Raw genomic sequence first — 18,794 nt, forward strand, 5'->3', positions numbered from 1 at the left:
TTTGGTTGCTTAGAGTAGGTGATTGACTCAATTATGTCATTAGTTGACAAATTGAATTTTTTGTTTGTTTTTATTATAAAACAACTTAGCAGTAATGCAAACTGCAGAAAAATAACCCATAATTCCTAACAAAGCAACTATGTATTTTTGCATGTTTTGTTATGGTCTTTGTCTATATATATGTATATACAGGGGTTGGCAAAAGTAGGTCTACAGTTGTAATTCAAGTAAATAATACAATAATTAATAAGTAATCATACAAGAATAAACTCTGTGTTTTGCATACTCACAACTGCAAACCTATTTTTGCCTACCCCTGTACAGCTTATATTAAATTATCATATAATTGTGAATTCTCCTTTTTTTATCAAATATTTTTTAATCACTACTAGAATGTGTTAAGATAAAAAAAAAGTCGTTCAGTTTAAAAACATAAATGTTGCTCTGGTCTATGTGGCTCAGTTAGTTGAGGCATTGTCCTGTACACTGAAAGGTTGCAGGTTTGATTCCTGGTCAGGGCACATACCTAGGTTGCAGGTTCAATCCTCATTCGGGGAACCTACAAAAAGCAACCAATAGATGTTTTTCTCTCTCACATGGATACTTCTCTTTCTCTCTCTCTTCCCTTCCTCTCTTTCTAAAAGCAATGAAAAAATGTCCTCAGAGGAAGAATAAATAACTAGTAAATGTTTCATCATTCTGAAAAAATAAAATCAGTAGAACAAATGTGTATGAAAAATCAATAAATAAAAATAAAAGAATTCATACACTCATACTGATAATTTTAAGAGGCAGAGAAAGCTCTTCTTTATAAAAGAACACCAGCTAATAAGTTCATAAGAAATGGTGAAATTAGAAAATCACCATCTTCTACTCACCAAAGCAATAACTGTTTCAGACAAGGATAATCAACAGATAAAGTGTTGGGAAACAGGATATTCACATGATCTCAAACTACCCCTCACCCAGATTACATATTAATTACAAAGGGAAAGGTGTTTGTATTAGTTTTCTATTTCTGCCATAACAAATTACTACAAATTTACCAGCTTAAAACACCACAAGGTTATTATTCCGCAGTTTATATGAGTCAGAAGTGTGGCACTGCATGGCTGGCTTCTTTGCTCAGGGTCTCATGGGGATAAAATAAAAATATCTACATTCCTATTTATTAAAAAAATTAATTTATTGATTTTTGAGAGGTAGGAAGGAGGAGAGACAGACAGACAGACATCGATATATTGCTCCACTTATTTGTGCATTCATTGGTTGATGATTCCTGAATGTGCCCTGATGGGGAATTGAACCCACAACCTTGGTGTATCTGGGACAATGCCCTAACCAACTGACCTACCTGGCCAGGGCTGCATTTCTTTTCAGATGCTCTGGAGAAGAACCCACTTCTAAACTCATTTAGGTTGTCGTCAGAATATAGTTCCATGCAGTTCGAGGACTGAGGTCCCCATTTCCTTAACATGCAGTCTTCTCCAGCTCCAAGTCACAGCGTGTAAAACCCTTCTCCTGCTTTTAATCTCTCTGACTCCCCCTCTAATACTTTTAAGGGCTCATGTGACCACATTGGACTCATTGAGATCATCCAAGCCAGTCTTCCTTTTTTAAGAATTGGTAAATTTCACTATACCTGCAAAGTCCTTTTTGCCATGTAGTATAACACATTCGTGGGGAGAGAAGGGCGTAGGGACCAAAATTCTGCCTAAATCACATTTACAGAAAAGAGATCTGGGGGGAACCGCCTTAGTGAAATGACCAAATTTGGCGTCACAAATAATGGGAGAAACTGATATTAAGTGCTCTACTTGTGCTATAATGAGAAGTACATACTATCCGTGACATATTATTGTCAAAAATTTTTCATCTAAATCTAGCCATGAAGAAACAATCAGAAAAATCCAGATTGTGAGACATTCTACAAGACAAATGATAACTAGCCAGAAATCTGCAAATGCCTTGAAAGGCAAAAGAAAAAAATTGAGTGGAACTATTTTAGATTAATGGAGACTAAAAAAGCATGGCATTATAAAGTGTATAATCCTCAATTGGAACTTTGAAATTAAAAAAAAAACAGCTATAAAGGACACTATTGGGGGCTATTGAGGAAACTTGAATGTGTGTTGGATGATGATACAATATGGACCACCCATATTGTATCAATATTAATTTCTTGTGCATGATAATGGTATTGAGATTATGTAGGAGAATATCCTAGTTCTTAGGAGATACATGCTGAGTATTTAGAGATACTCACAAATTGTTCAGCATGAATAATGTATGTGTATATGTGTATAGAGAGAGACAGAGAAAGCAAATGTGGCAAACGCTGGCAATTGGAGAATCTAAGTGAATCTATACGGGTATTCATTATACTACTCAAATTATCCATAGGTTTGAATTTTTTAATATTTTTGAAAGTTTAATGATGATCACTTTTTGGGGGGTATAAAGCCTAAGAAATATAGTCAACAATATTGTAATAACTATATATCATGCCAGGCGGGTACTTGAAATATTGTGGGACTATTCTGCAAAGTATATGGTGGTTTAACTGCTATGCTGTACACCTAAAACTAATACAAAATAATGTTGAATGCAAACAGTAATTGAAAAACAAAATTTTTAAAAAATCACAAAAAGGGATCATCACTTTATAGATGATGTTTCACTTTTTCTAAATAACTGTAATCCATTTGGAATTTACTTTGGTGTATGAAATATGATCTATATTATATTTGTATAATGGGTATATATATTAACAGGTACTTTATGATATTATATATATATCAATGTATGACATATATGATATGTAAATAATTGGAACTGTCAAAATACAAATCAGTCAGCCTAATACAACGTATTAGTCACTCTTTTCTAGATTGATGATGCCTACTCTATCATATAGTAAATTCTTAAATATACTAGCATATAGTTCTGTATTTTCTATTTTTCAATTAATTTATGTTCACTTTTATGTTAGCATACTAAATTTAGTTTTTAATTTAAAAAATTATAAAAGCAAAACATGTTCATGAGAAAGTAAAAGTTCACTCCCATCCAGTGTGATACCCCACTGTTAAGTTTCTTTTGCTTTCTTCCAGGTTCCATGCCTATACAAGAAAAAATATGCATAATATAAACACACATATCTTTTTTAAGTGATTTTTATTTATTTATTTTTAGAGAGAAGGTAAGGGAGGGAGAAAGAGAGGGAGAGGAACATAGATGTGAGAGAGAAACATCGATCAGCTGCCTCTTGTATGTGCTCAGGAGACTGAACCCGCAACCCAGGCATGTGTCCAGTCTGGGAATCGAACCTCGAACCAACCTTGTGAGACAATGCCCAACCAACTGAGCCTCACTGGTCAGGGCCACACATGTATCCTTTTAAAAATACAAATATGTTTACACTATACATATTTTTTTCTTCCTACTCTTTTTTTATTAAAAATATATTTTGGACTACTTTCCACATCAGTACTCGTGGACTCCCATTTATTCTTTTAAAAGACCTCTACTGTTCCACAGTATGGATAGCCCCTAATTTAACCAGCATCTTTTTAAGCACATTTATGCAATTTCTAGTTTATTTTTCCAGCCCAGCATTTAAAATAATAGGTGCCTTGCCATATTTTAACATTTGTTAAGGCAAGACTTGCTCCTTATACAAAGTACTCCAAGCAGTTTATTTTTCAAAGTGAAATTCATTTTACAGTCACTCCTGCTTGTTTTGAAAATGAGAATTTGTTCCAAAGCAATTGATACATCAGGCAACAAAATGGGCGGAGTGCAGATTTCACCTTTACTTTATATACAATTTCATCTGTGGGAAACAGTAAACAAATGCAGAAAACTGCACCCAGATAAACGAAGCAGGAATACACATAGTGGACACAGACATACACTGCAGCCACCAGCTCCATCAGCTCACCGCGTTGTTATGAGTCACACCCATCCACATCTGGTGTTACAACTTGAGCAACACTCCCACCACCACTTTACCATAATTCACAAGCTGAAGCCACTCAATGCCCACTTCCACGAGCAAACCCCAGGTCTTTTTCAAGATAAAGTGTCATAGTTACTGCAGTGCTCATGTATTTCTTTTCATTTCACACGTGTAAAACTGTGATAATGTTTTTATTAACGTCTTATCTTTTTCCTGTTACGAAGAAAGATTTGTTAGTGGTGTGCCTCTGCAGTATTTTGATTGATAAGAAATAAATATTTAGTCATTCAGATAACCATTCAGTGTGTGTGTGTGTGTGTGTGTGTGTGTGTGCGCGCGCGCGCGCGCACCCACACGCACGCACCCCCCACCCCACAATTCCTTGCTCACAGCTTCCAAAATCCTTGGAATTTCTCAAGAGTTGAGTGATAAAGGTGTCTTTTGTTATGTTAACGAGTGACAGTTGGAAAGCGCCTAAGGTTGGGGGCTGGTTGCCAATGGAGGCCACCACATGATTAAAGGATTGGAACTTTCAGTACCACCCCCTGCCTCTGGTGAGAGGAGAGGGGCTAGAGATTGAACCAATCCACCACTGGCTAATGTTTTAATCACTTGTGACTTGAAGCCTCCGTAGAAAAAAACCAAAAGGACAGGGTTGAAAGAGCTTCCAGGTTGGTGAGCACGTGGAGACGTGGGGCAAGTGGTGCCCTGAAAGGCTGTGGAAGCTCTGCCTCCCATCCCTCATACCTTGCCCTATGTACCTCTTCTATCTGGCTGTCCCTGAGTCCGTTTGTCTTTTTACAATAAACGGGTGATCTAGTGTGTAACACATTTCTCGGAGCTCTGTGAGTCCCTCTAGCAAACTAACCAAAAGCAAGGAGGAGGAAGTTTGGGGGAACTTCTGATTTTTAACCAGTTGGTCAGAAGAGCAGGTGACAACCCAGACTAGCAATTAGCATTCTGAGTTGCAGGGAGCCGTTGGAACCTCTAATCTGTACCCCTTGGTGAGAAGCACAGTTAGGAAGAGCCTGGGTTTGAGACTGGTGCCTGAAGTGTGGGGGAGGGTGGGGGGAAGGGCAGCCTTGTAGAACTGAGCCCTTAACCTGTAGGATCTGATGCTATCTCCAAGTGGATAGGGTCAACGTCCAAATCTGTAAAGAATTTTATATAAGCCCACACAGAGGAGACACCTGGAAGCAAGATCTCAACAGACTGAGATAAATGCTTCCTAGGAAAACAGCTTGCAGTTCCATTTAGACATTTGAGATTAAGGAGGGAAGGTAAGGAAGACTTCGAGAAGGTGGGAGAAAGCAGGGCGGGGATCAGATTACAGGTTAGTTAAGATTTTGTGCTTTCTTGAGGGCATTTGCTTTAGAAGGAGGGTGTGAAAGGGGGCATTTCAAAAGCATGTTAACGTAGATGCACAGAAACAATGGAAGGGGCTTGCTTCAGGCAAAGTTAAGCCTTTTAGTAAAGAAGTTATATTCCTGGGGTATGACTACCCACCATGACCTTCACACTTAGGAATTTACAATCAGATCACCCTGTGAAGTTAGTTTCCATAAACCCCCTTTTTTTTCTCGTCCACAACAGTGTCAGATTGAATGGAGCTCTTGGACACCCTGCTGGTGCCCAAGAATTGCTTGTTGGTGTGGGAACTCCCAATCTAGTCGGAACTGAATCTTGGAACACAATTTAGCCCCTAACCCCATCTCACCCATAAGCCACGTGGCTTTTATTGCACAATTTTGCAGAGCTGGGTGATTTTTAGAAATGCATATGCTGCTTATAGCAAAAATAACAGTATTGAGTTGCAGGGAAGATTTTGTTGAGGTTCTGAATAGAATCACAGTCAATTAATCAATTCATTTTTAAAATGTGACAAAATGGGGGTCCTATGGAAAGTAACCTCGCAGGGTGATCTGATCATAAATTTCTAACTGGGCAGGTCGGGGTGGGTAGTCATGCCTGAGGCCTGTAACTTCTTTATTGAAAGGCATTAAACCAGCCCTGTCCAACTTTCTTGTGCATCTAGGTTAACACATCTTAAAAATGCCAGAAGTTGTACCCTTGGTGAAGCGTAATAATCCACAAGAAAGTACATAATCTTGTTGACTATCCTGTAATCCAATCCCTGCCTTGTTTTTTCCCACCTCCATGTAATCTTCTTTAGGTTCCCTTCTTAATTCCAAATGCATAAAAGAAGCTTCAAAAATGTTATTCTCTGGAGCATTTGAGATCTTGCTTCCTAGCAGATCAGTTTGGCGCAAATAAACACTTAATAAAATTTTTCTACGGGTTTGGACGTTTCTTAGGTCAACAAAAACTAATATTGTTTTTTAAAAAGATTTTATTGCCATTGGCTGGTGTGGCTCAGTGGATTGAGTGCCAGCCTGTGAACCAAAGAGTCACTGGTTCCATTGTGCCTGGGCTGCAGGCCAGGTTCCCGGTAAGGAGTACATGAAAGGAAACCACACATGGATGTTTCTCTCCCTCTCTCTCTCTCCCTTCTCTTCTCTCTAGAAATTAATAAATCATTTAAAAAGATTTTATTTATTTATTTTTAGAGAGAAGGGAAGGGAGGAAGAAAGAGAGGGAGAGAAAAATTGGATCTGGTGCTTCTCACACGCGCCCAATCTGGGACCTGGCCCACAACTCAGGCATGTGCTCTGACTGGGAATCAAACTGGCCACCTTTCAGTTGCGGGACAATGTCCAATCAACTGAGCCACACCAGTCAGGGCAAAACCTAATATTCTTAATATTTCATTTTTCTATCCAGAAACAAAAGATGTCTCTTTATTAAAGACATTTTATATTTCTCAGTTGTTTTATAATTTTTCTTAGGTCATATATCTCTCTCTCATTGAGTTTATTTAAAAATGTTTCCTACTATCGGGCATAAGATCTCTTTTATTGTATTTTTAACTGGTTATTTATGGTGTACAAGATTACTACTGATTTTTGTATATTTCCCTTATCTGGGGAATACTTAGGCATACAACCACTTCATCTGCAAGTAATATTTTTGTCTCTTTTCAAATATTGATTTTCTTTTTTCTGTTTCAAATCTTATTTCACTAGCCAGAACACCCAAGACCATATTAAATAATAATGGAAATAACAGGCATCCTTATTTTATTTTCAATTTAAAAGGGAGTTTAAGTATGATGATTGTGGTTTGGGATTCTTTTTTACCACATTAAGAAAATGTCCTATTTCTATTTTTAAAAATTCTTTTATTAGAAATGCATGTTACAACACTGTTCCACATAAGATGTTTTCTTTTATTTTCAATTCTCCTTTGTTTGTCACTACGTTAACCACAACATTTCAAATCTCTAGGCTTTTGCCCGTGCTGTGTATTTTATCTGAAATGCCCCTCCTTTCTCAGCTTGAAAATGCCGAGTCATTTTTCAAGACTGTATTACACAGCTTTATTGCAAAGGACAGAAATCTAACTCAAACTAGTATAAGCAAAAAAAAAAAAAAAAAGGAATATATTGGTTCCTATAACTGGGAAGTGCAAGAAAAGATCTCACTTTAAGAACCGGGTTCCAACAATGCCATCAGGGCTATATTTCTGTAGGCTGTTTCTCTCTGCTTATCTCCTGCCACAGGTTCTCTTCATGTGGCAACTTGTGAGCAGGAGAGAGACAGAGAGAGAGAGAGAGAGAGAGAGAGAGAGAGACAGAGAGAGAGAGAGAGAGAGAGCGCACACAATATCCTTACAACTGTGATCCAAGAAAGACCCTCAAGACTCCCTTTATCAATTTCATATGATGACTCTGTCTGGCCCTACTTAAGACCTGTTCACCCCAGGGTTATGGGGTACCATGAATGGTCAAGCATGAGTCATGTGTCCACCTCTGTACTCAGAGGTAGAGAAGAACGCTTATGCACAGTCCCAAGAGAACTGTATATGTCAGAGAGGGGCAGGTCTCCACAGGTCAGATGAGGCATGTTTCTGCTGTTAGAAGGTGAACCTCTTTTTCTCCCTCTGTCTCCTCACTACTGTCTAGGAAGAAAATGAAATAACCTGACTAATGACTTTGTAAGAGGTACTAAGTATATATGGCTCAGCTCTTCCTGGGTCCCCATTTACGAAGCCACGCTGCCTGCAGAGACAGTGCGGTCTCATTTGCACTCTGTGAGGGTCACAGAGGTTGCTCAACTAGGTTAAGTCTCTCTAATCCAGGGTAGAGAGTATTTAAAAGGCCCCCTTGGCCACAAAGCTAAAACTATGTCCACTCACCAGCTTTATCAGTAAGAATGCTGATATTTTGATCTCCATTTACTTATCTCCTGTGCCTTATTTCTGAATTGGTTAGAAACTATGAAGGGGGAAAAGCCAACATTATCTATTGACTCCTTTAAACCTTAACATCCACTACAAAGTCCAGTCTCAAATATCACCTCAGTGAAGCCTTCCTCCTATTCCTCAGATAGTGTTAATCTCTTGTTTTCCTGTTTATACATCTAACACAGTCCTTCCTACATAAAAGAACAATTGTGTTCACATTCTTTTGTTTCCCCCACTACACAGGCCTTCTCAAGTGTGGAGACCATTTTATTCCTCTTCTAACCCCAGCACCTAGTACTTTGCTAAACTGCTGATCTTTTTGAGGAAAAAGAAATCTCACTCTTGGTTCCATTATTTCTATATTTCTCATAGTACACCAGCTTTCTGGTAACCTCAAACAGATTATAACACAATTAAGTAAATCAGTTTTCTTTACACTGGTCACATTCCAGATGTGAGGATTAGCCCTGGTCCCCTCCATTGGACCTGAGAATTACTCTGGGCTCTTCCTCACGTTAGGAAAGATGTTCAGGTTTCCTTGATAAAAACTTAAGGAATGACCTTGTCTCATAATTAATACACTATATTTAATCTCAAATCTATTCCGAATTCTTGGGGGTTCACTATCACAAAGCAGGAAATAAGCACAGGTATAGATTTGAGGAAGAGCAGGAGTCGGCAACAATCCCTACCCTGTGAAGCGCATTTAGCCTGTCCCACTTGTGACTCGGGTACTCAGGCTCCATTACTTTATGCTCTGACAGAGCCTGTGTGACACTGTGATTTATAAGAAGAAATACATATTTGGTATTCTTCCTGTTTCTGGCACAGAGCTCCAAAAATTCTTGGAATTTCTTAAGCGATGAGAGCAATAAAGGTGTCTTTGTTATGTTAATGAGGTGGCTTTGGGACCTCACCTAAGGATGGGGATTGGTTGCCAAGGAGAAGCAACCTTGTTTAGAAGGTTGGAATTTTCAGTCCCACCCCCTGCCCCCGACTTCTGGGGAGGGTAAGGGGCTGAGGGTGAAAGGTAAATCAATCAGCAATGGCCAATAATTTAATCAATCCACGCCTATATAATGAAGCCACCATAAAACCTCAAAGCAGATTTTGAAGAGCTTTCAGGCTGGTGAACATGTGGAGATTTTGGGGGAGATTTGCACACTTGGACGGGGCCTGCAAGCTCCGTGTCCCTTCCCCTTATCATGCCCCGTGCATCTCTTCCATCTGGTTATTCCTGAGTTAGATCCTTTTATAATAAACCAGTAATCTAGTAAGTAAACTGTTTCTCTGAGTCCTGTGATCCACTCTAGCAAATTAATTGAACCCAAGGAGAGGGTTGTTGGAACCTCCAATGTAGGGCTGGTAGGTCAGAAGCACAGGGGACAACCTGGACTTGGAATTAGTGTCTGAAATGGTGTAAGGGAACAGTCTGGTATGACTGAGCCTATGGGATCTGATGCCGTCTCCAGATAGATAGTGTCAGAATTGTGTTGAATTGTAGGACACCCAGCTGGTGTCCAAGAATTGCTTGGTGATGTGGGGAAAATCCCGCACACATTGTAATTGGGTGCAGAATAAGAGTATTGGACTATATGTACCTGTCAAGCACAGCTAGGTCAGGGAAAGGGCCTCTGTAAGTTGCAATGGACCTATAGGAAGCTCTGTGATCTATGATCATAACTCTATCCCTAAGTGAGAAAATATGGGCAAAACTCACATTAGAAGGGGCTTGAATTTTTCACAGAGACCTCAGTCCTACTTTCCTTAGACATCTGCTGCTTAAGTCCTCTGAAGCATTTCCTGTTATTGATCACCTCTTCTTTAATTTTATTCATACAACAAAAAGAATTACTGAGCTTCTAGTACATGTCAGGCACTGTGCTAAGATGTGAAAACTCAGGGTCCCTGTTGTTAAGGAGTTCACAGTCTATTGGGGAAGACAAGCATGTGAGCAGATGATAAAAATTCACTGTAATAAATGCTTTTAGATCTCAAAAGAAAGAATAACCTACAGCGTGGTAGGGGGAAAGAGCAGGGGAAAACCATGCAAGAAAAATTCACTGAGAGATGAAACCTATAAAGTAATCTACATAGTAGGACATTGATTCCAAACCAAGAACGTAAGATTTTTTTTAAAGATTTTTTAAAAGATTTTATTTATTTATTTTCAGAGAAGGTGAGGGAAGAAGAGAGGGAGAAAAACATCAATGTGTGGCTGTATCTTGCGCACCCCCTGCTGGGGACCCGGCCCACAACCCAGGCATGTGCCCTGACCGGGAACCAAACCTGTGACCTTCCAGTCCGTAGGCCGGTGCTCAATCCACTGAGCCACACAGCCAGGGCAGAAGGTAGGATTTAATGGTAATAAATATTTTAAAAGTCATATATTCCGCCCTGACTGGTGTGGCTCAGTGGATTAGGCATCATCCTGAAAACCAAAAGGTCTCCAGTTTAATTCCCAGTCAGGGCACATGCCAGGGTTGTGAGCCAAAGCTAGGTCCCTGACTGGGGGCGCAGGAGAGGTGACCGATCAATGTTTCTCTCCCTCTCTTTCTCCCTCCCTTCTCCTCTCTCTAAAAATAAATAAAGTCTTCTTTAAAAATTCATATATTCAGTTTAAAAAGCTCATCTCAAAGGGATAATACAGAGTGAACTAACTTAAAATGATATGAAGAATACCTGGAAATATTCTGCTCACTGATAACAAGTTCTAAATGGGTCAACAATTGAAGTGTATTACTTTTCTATGGCTGTGTCACAAAGTACCACAAATTTACCAACTGAAAACAATTCCACTTATTATCTCATAGTTTCTGTGCGTCAGAAGTCCCACCACATATTAGCTAGGTCCTCCGCTTGGTATCCCACGAGGATAAAATCCAAGTAAAGGCCAGGGTTGTGGTCTCATCTAGAGCTCAGGATGCTCTTCCAAGGTCACATACTCGTTGAAAGAATTCAGTGTCTTCCAGTTGTAGGACTGAGACTCCGCCCCTAAGAGGCCATCAGCAGCTCCCTGCCATGTAGTCCTCTATACAGGCAGTTTATTGCATAGAAGTTTGCTTCCTCACGGCCAACAGGAGAGTTTCTCTCATCACAGCCTGTTGAGATACAGTCTTATATTACCTAACATAATCATGAGAGTAATACACCATTACCTTTGCCATATACCATGGATTATAAGCAAGTCACAGATTCTGCTTGTGCTCAAGGAGGGAATTATACAGGGTGTGATAAATTGGGGGTTATTTTAGGGTATGTCTACCTCAGTAAGGCAGGTGCTAAATAGAAGAGAAGTAGAGTATCCAAATTGTTCATTTGAACAGCATTACAGATGACCTACAATGGGCAAGGAACTATGTTAGGCATACAACGGAGATACAAAGATGAAGAAAACATCATCCCTATCCTTGAGGATGAATAGGTAGGTGGCTATCTAGAAATAAGTAAGTTGGGTTCATAGATAAATTGGATCTTACACCAAAATAAATTCCATATTGATAAAAAATTAAGTATAAAAATGAAACTATAATTAATGGTACTTGGAAGAACAATGGAATTTTTTATTATCTCAGAGCAGGGAGGTGTGATGCCCTTCTAAGTAAGACTCAAACCTAGAAGTCATACAAGAAAAGACTGATAAATTTGGTCACATAAAAATAAATTCTAAATGACAGAAAATTAAAATCACAGGCCATGCCAAGGGAAACAATTTGCAATTCCTATGGCAAAGGTCTAATTTTACTAATATATAAGGAACACCTACAATTCAATAAGAAAAAGACCATCATCCCAATGTTAAAATGAATGAAAGATATAAGGAGAACAAAGGGAAAGGATGCTCATAAGCATATGAAAGGTTCTTAATTTCACTCACGGCATGAAACATATTAATTAAAACTATATTTAAAATCATCATAGAATTGCATACTTGAAACTTACACATTGGTGCCTCGGTAGTCATCGTCAGTTCATTCTGGAACTCATGATGAGTGCTGAAACGGACAAATCCCAAGCAAGCACCAAGCGCCGAAACTTTTGTCTCATCAAAACGCAACAAGTACAGGGTTTGACAAGTTCTGAAACCATGAGTACCAAGGTGTGACTATATATGTTATTAATCAGTGTCACCCCAATAAATTTAATAAAAAAGAAAAAGAATTCAAAGTTATGACCTCAAAATTATGTACTGAAGTCAATATGTCTTTATTTTAGTCATTTACTGATTTAGTGCAGTGTTTCAATCAACAATTCAGGAACTCTGATCTTTTTAGCAGTGATCGATTGAAAATGCTAAAGACTTTTTCTATTCTGTCTAAATTTATTTTAATTTTTAAAAAAGTTATTGTAAAAAATTTTATCTTTCAATTACAGTTGCCATTCACTATTAGTTTCAAGTGTACAGTATAGTGGTTAGACATTTATATAACTTACAAATAATCCCCCTATAAGTCTAGTACCACACATAGTTATTACAATATTATTTAAAAGATATTTTATTTATTCATTTCTAGAGAGAAGGGAAGGAAGAGAGGAAGAGAAACATTGATGTGTGACAGAAACATCAATTGGTTGCCTCTCGCATGCCCTCCGCTGGGGACCTGGCCCACAACCCATGCATGTGCCCTGACTGGGAATCGAACCAGTGTGCCTTCAGTTTGCAGGCCAGTGCTCAATCCACTGAGCCATACCAGTCATGCCTCATGTTAATCATTTCTGACCTACAAAGTTTCTATTGAGAAATCAGCTGACGGTCTTATGGAAGCTCCCTTGTAAACAACTGCTTTTGTCTTGTTGCCATTTAAGATTCTTTGTCTTTAACCTTTGGCATTTTAATTATGATGTGTCTTGGAGTGGGCCTCTTTGAGTTTATCTGTGCTTCCTAGACTTGCATGTCTATTTCCTTTGCCAAGTACAGAAATTTTCAGTTTGTTTTTTAAAAATGTTTTTAATTTTTTTCTCTTTTCTCCTCCTTGTACCCCTATGATGTGAATGTTATTATGCTTGATATTTTCCCAGAGGTCCCTGAAACTACCTTCATTTGTTGATTCTTTTTTCTTTTTTTTCTTTTTGCTGTTCTGATTGGGTGTTTTCTGCTACCTTGTCTTCCACATCACTGATTTGATCCACCGCTTCATCTAATTTCCTATTGATTCCATCTAGTGTATTCTTCATTTCAGTTAATATATTCTTCATTTCTGTTTGGTTCTTTTTATGGTCTCTATCTCCTTTTTTATTTTTCCTATCTCTTTGATGAAGTTCTCACTGTGTTCATCTATTCTTCCCTAAAGTTCACTGGGCATCCTTATAACTAGTGTTTTGAACTCCGTATCTGGTAGATTGCTTGCCTCTATTTTGTTTAGTTCTTTTTCTAGAGCTGTGTCCTATTCTTGCATCTAGACACATTTATTTGTCTCCTCATTTTGGCTGCCTCCCTATATTTCTTTCTCTATATTAGGTAGGTTTTCTATGTCTCCCAGTCTTGGCTGGGTGGCCTTATGTAGTAGGTGTCCTGTGGGGTCACTGGTGCAGTCTCCCGAGTCACCTGAGCTGGGTTCTTCAGGGATGACCTTGTGTGGGTTGTGTGTGTCCTCCTGTTGTAGTTGAGCCCTGACTGCTGTTGGCAAGTCAGTGAGTGGGACTGACCCTCAGGTTCACCGGCTGTGAAGACCACGACTGCAGTGGAGAAGCCATTGTGCAGGGACTGACCCCACGAAGCAGGAATCACTTTAGTGGCACTCTGTTGACTGCCTAGTCCACCTTTTGGGTGTGTTATCGGTGGTGCTAATTGGATGGTGCTCTGGTGTGGTCTGAAGCAAGCCACCAGGTGCGTTGGTTCAGGAGCCTCTTGAGGGGGGTGGTTTAGTGAAGGCCCAGGGCAGACGCCCCCTTTGCCTGTCTCAGGGCCACCTGGTAGGAGTGATCAGTTCATTGTGACCACTTAGAAAGAGGTAAGGCCAGTTGCTGCTTGCTTGGATTTTGTGGACCTTTGAGAGTTTGTAGAAAAGTCCACAGCATGGTCTGAGACCGGCTGCTTGTGAGAAATGGCCACTGAGAGAGGTTTGGGCTGGTGTGCAAGTTGAGTGGGGCAGGATCTCAGAGAATTACCAGGGCAGAGTGCGTGCGGTCAGCCAAGTTAGTGGAGAGCTCAGATTTGGTGCCTGCCAGTACTTCTGTCCAGATGAGAGCTGCCTAGCCTTAGGGCAAATGTTTATGAGCAAGTGAGTCTGCGCTTGGGTCTTTTTTTCTTTTTTTAAGATTTTATTTAGTTATTTTTAGAGAGGGAGAGAAACATCAATGTGTAGTTGCCTCTCGCACACCCCCTACTGGGGATCTGGCCTGCAACCCAGGCATGTGCCCTGACTGGGAACTGAACCAGCGACCCTTTGCTTCGCAGGTGGTTGCTCAATCCACTGAGCCACAGCTGCCAGGGCTGTGCCTGGGTCTTTAGGAGGATGCTTGCATGGGTCCACAGCAGCCCTCCATCTCACAGGGCCACGGTCCCCACTGATTTTCACAGCCAGGTATTGTGGAGGACTTCTCTTCCTGGCACTGAGACTCTGGGATGGCAGGCCTGGTGTGTGGCTGGGACCCTTCACACCTCAGGGGGGACCTCCACAGTGGAGATATTCCTCCCAATACTTAACTGCTACATGTGGGTGTGGGACCAGCCTGTTCTGTGCCTCCACCCCTCCTACCAGCCTTGACATGGCTCCTTCTTTATATCCTTAGTTACAGAAGTTCTGTTCAGCTAGTCTTCATGTGGTTCTCAAGGGTGGTTGTTTTATCATTTAGCTGAAATTTTGATGTGGCTGTGGGAGGAGGTGAGCACAGCTTTTACCTCCTCCACCACTGTGACCAAAAGCTCACTGTTCATTTAAAGTGAGAAAAGAAATTGTGAACAATTTTTTAAATAATTTTTCTTAAAAAACACACACAAAGACTTCTTATCTACAACAACAGTTTTTTTTTAAAAAAAAGATTTTATTTATTTATTTTTAGCCAGGGGAAGGGAGGGAAAAAGAGAGGGAGAGAAACATCCATGTGTGGTTGCATTTTGCATGCCCTCTGCTGAGGACCTGGCCTGCAACCCAGGCATGGGCCCTGACTGGGAATCGAACCAGCAACCCTTTGGTTTGCAGGCCAGCTCTCAGTCCACTGAGCCACACCAGTCAGGGCTAAAATTGATTTTTCATGTAATAAGGTTAACAAAGAACAAAAATTTTTATACTGTCATGGCGACAGTACAAATAAATATGTGGTCCCTTATATTACTGGTAGAAACCTTGAACAGAAAACAACTTGGCAATATCTAGCAAAGATATTTATATTCGTATGATTCTTCTAACAATTGAAATTTATCTTACAGATATACTAGCATATATAAGGGGTTATTAATTACAGCAGCATTTTTAATGGTAAAGTATTTAAAATAACCAAAATGTTAATCAGTATGGAACTAGTAGAATAAAGTATCATCCTTTCAGTGGAATACAAGGTAGTTATTTTAAAAATTAAGAAGGTTCTGCCCTGGCTGGTGTGGCTCAATGGATTGAGCACCAGCCTGCAAACCAAAGGGTCACTGGATCAGTTCCCAGTCAGGGCACATGCCTGGGTTGCAGGCCAGGTCCCCAGTAGGGCATGCGAGAGAGGCAACCACACACTGATGTTTCTTTCCCCCTCTTTCTCTCTCTCGTCCCCTCTGTCTAAAAATAAGTAAACAGATCTTTAAAAAAAAAAAAGATGAAGGAGGTTCCATTTCCAAATGGCCATGGGAAGAGTTCTGTAGATACACTCCCAAATGAAGCACCTATAACTGGTAAGGTTATTTTTTAAACACACAACCATTTAAACTCTCTGGAAATTGTCCTAAAGGCATAGAACAAATTTTTTAGAAAACATTTATTCAAGATAATCTAAATCAGTAGGACCGGATCAGTAGAGTCTGTGACACTTCAGTAACAATCCACAGCCTCTTCCACCCCAGCTCAGCATGACGAAAGCTCCACTCTTGGCAGATGTGGCCAAGAACCCAGGACATTCTCTTTTCTCAGGTCTCAAAGTTTATTGTATTTCCCAGGGCGGGGCAGGCCTCCAGCATCTCTCAACACTACTTGCTCTAGCAGCAGAAGCTGAATACCTGGTGATTGAGATCAAGAGATTGAGGGCTCCCTTCTTCCACCCAGCCTGCAATCATAGAAAGGATGTTCTACTCAAGGTGCAGCAGGAAAAAATACTGCAGCCCTGAAGGCCCTTGCTCAGCTAACTTGTAGGGCCCCACACCAAGAAGACCAAAGGCTTCCAGACCTTTCCAGTGCTCTACTCATAAAACAGGGGTGTTGCTCAAAAGGCCAGCGTTCTTGCTCCGGTTTCCAGGGTAGAGGTTCAGAGTCAGCATAGGAGGAGAGGCAGTCTTCCAGAGCTATAAAAAATCCAGTTAAATCATACTTAATGGTGAAGAACTGAACGCTTTCCCTCTGTGGTCAGGAATAAGACAAGGATGTTTACCCTTGCCACTTCAATTTGGCATTGGAAATTTGAGCTAGAACAATTAGGCAAGGAGAGGAAATAAGATGCACACAGATTGGAAAGCAAGAACTAAATGATCTCTACTTGCATATAACATGATCTTGCATATAGAAAATTCCAAGAAATCCACTCACAACCAGAAGAACTAATAAGCGAGTTCAGCCAGGTTACAGGATACAAAATCAATATGCAAAAGTCAATTGTATTCCTATACAGGAGCAATAAGTAAACTGAAAGTAAATTTTTAAAAAAATTCTATTTATAACAACATAAAAAGAATAAAATACTTAGGAATAAATTCAGCAAAAGAAGTGTAAAACTTATACTCTGAGAACTACAAAATATTTTTGAAAATAATTAAGAGAGACCTAAAAAATGGATAGATATTCCATGTTTATGAATGAGATGTAATAAAATTGAGAGTCCAGAAATACATGTAAAGCTTTACATTTATGGTCAATTGATTTTTGACAAGGATGCCAAGATCACTCTATGAGACAGAATAACCTCTTCAGCATATTGTGCTGGGACACCTAGATATTCCAATGCAAAAGACTGACTTTGTACTCCTACCTCACCCTGTGTACAAATTTAACTTGAAATAGATCAAAGATCTACATGCAAGCACTAACAATATAAAACTCCCGTAAGAAGACATAGGTGTAAATCTTCATAAGCTTGAATTTGGCAGTGGGTTCCTTAGATATGACACCAAAAGCATGAGCAGCAGATTAGGAATAGCTGAATCAGCTGCTCACCAAGATGGGCCGATTTGCACCAAGATGGTGAAGAAGGAGGCCTGGGTCATCATCGAGAAGTAATACATGCGCTGAGGCAATGACTTTCACACCAACAAGCATGTGTGCGAGATCGCCATTATCCCCAGCAAGACACTTCATAACAGGGTAGCAGGCTATGTTACACATCTGATAAAGTGGATTCAGAGAGGCCCCATCAAGCTGCGGTAAGAGGAGAGAGAGGAGAGAGAACTATGTTCCCGAGGTCTCAGCCCTGGATCAGGAGATCACTGAAATTGATCCTGACACTTGGGCAGCCTATCCAACCTGTAGTTCGCTCAGCCTACAGCAGGGATGAATTTCAAAACACCACATGGGGGCATTTCAATCTTTCTGCTGTGCTGTAATATTTTTCAATAAACCATAGGCAACATTTAAAAAAAGAATAGACTTCATGAAAATTAAAAACCTTTGTTCAAATGATACCATCAAAGATGAAGAGACAGATGATCTATAGGAGTCTTTTATTTGATAAAAGACTTGAATCAAGGATATATAAAGTACTTTTACAACCTAATAATAAAAATAATAGTCTCTAGCATGACTATTATTAAAAAACAGGACCAGAAAAGAACTCATCTTGAAAAGAATATGGAGGAATTGCAACTCTTGTGCATTGCTGGTGGGAACGTAAAATGGTGCAGCCACTGTGGAAAAACAGTCTAGTGGCCCTGGCTGGTGTGGCTCAGTGGATTGAGCTCTGGTCTGCTAACCAAAAGGTTGCTGGTCCAATTCCCAGCCAGGGCACATGCCAGGGTTGCAGGCTGGTCCCCAGTAGGGGGCGTGCGAGAGGCAACTAATCAACGTATGTCTTGCACATCAATGTTTCTTTCCCTCCCCTTCTCCCTCCCTCCCCCCTCTCTAAAAATAAATAAAATCTTAAAAGAAGAATTACTATATGACCCACCAAATCTACACCTAGATGTATACCCAGAGAAATAAAAACATGTATCCTCAAAAAAGTTGTATACAAATATTCAAATATTGATAGCACCATTATTCATAACAGCCCAAAACAGAAACAGCCCAAATTTCCATCAATTGATGAATAGATAAATAAAATGTGGCATGTCCATACAATGAAATATTATTCATCAATACAAAGAAATGAAGTAGTGATATATGTCATAACATGAACCTTGAAGACTGTGTACTAAGTATAAGAAACATGTCACAAAAGTTGTATGATTCCATTCATATGAAAT

General features: G+C 39.7%; 1 pseudogene; it reads left to right on the plus strand.

Annotated features, from left to right (window-relative positions):
* The first annotated feature begins 17,511 nt into the window (after nucleotides 1-17,511).
* Nucleotides 17,512-17,949, plus strand: LOC129071107 (40S ribosomal protein S17-like; annotated as a pseudogene).
* The last annotated feature ends 845 nt before the right edge of the window (nucleotides 17,950-18,794 follow it).

This window comes from Pteronotus mesoamericanus, unplaced genomic scaffold (genome assembly GCF_021234165.1).
Source record: "Pteronotus mesoamericanus isolate MK-2021 breed Mesoamerican mustached bat unplaced genomic scaffold, CSHL_Meso_final contig_256, whole genome shotgun sequence".
Taxonomy (NCBI): domain Eukaryota; kingdom Metazoa; phylum Chordata; class Mammalia; order Chiroptera; family Mormoopidae; genus Pteronotus; species Pteronotus mesoamericanus.